Source organism: Penaeus monodon, chromosome 30, assembly GCF_015228065.2.
Source record: "Penaeus monodon isolate SGIC_2016 chromosome 30, NSTDA_Pmon_1, whole genome shotgun sequence".
Taxonomy (NCBI): Eukaryota; Metazoa; Arthropoda; class Malacostraca; order Decapoda; family Penaeidae; genus Penaeus; species Penaeus monodon.
In genome coordinates this window covers 3,423,769-3,424,447 of record NC_051415.1, presented here as the reverse complement: position 1 = coordinate 3,424,447, position 679 = coordinate 3,423,769, and the positions used below count along the sequence as shown (strand labels likewise).

Here is a 679-nt window from a genome sequence, read left to right as displayed (position 1 = left end):
CAACTCTGAGAGACTTGACTTCAGTTCTGCCAGTTGTATCTCACACAAAGTGTAGTGCACATAAATTGAAGTAAGCATGATGTTTTTGGTGCAACACTGAGTTCCCTTTTCTCATGGTATGGATAAATTTGCCAGATACCAATACACATATGCATTTGGTACAGACACCTGTCACCAATAAGAACTGAATTTGATTGACGTATTCTTTGATTTTCAGTAACCGCCTATTTTGAATATTTTTTAAAAGCATGGAGAAGAATAGGTATTTCCTTCATATGCCCCTTTGATCAACAGCCTCTTATTTTTCTGTGTGAATATTCTGTTGCATCTCTAATATATTCACTCTTGTTGATCTTCATCTGTTTGTCAAATTAATTTCTGATTCTTTATCTTTCCTGTCATCTCTGTTAGTAATATTTGAGGGATTATTACTTCTCATTCAAAGATGCTTTTGAGAAAATGGGAGATTTCTGTTTGAGTTTTTGTGTTGTCATTTGTGAATCTGGAGGTGTGGTTAGAGCGGAGTGATCTTGTGTTAATATGATCTGTTTTATAGGAAGGGACAGGATAGATATTGAGCTTATTAGGTGACACTGGGAATGTTCTGTGGACATTGTTATGAATAAAAAGGATATTTTTAGACATTGGATAGGATTCATTTGCAGTTTTATTATTATTT

The 679-nt window shown here is 34.2% G+C and overlaps 1 protein-coding gene across 1 annotated transcript in view; it reads left to right on the top strand.

The window, feature by feature from the left end:
* The window catches only part of LOC119592459 (serine/arginine repetitive matrix protein 2-like), a gene marked incomplete in the record, with an annotated part of 34,461 nt that overhangs the window by 26,784 nt on the left and 6,998 nt on the right, over positions 1-679 (top strand).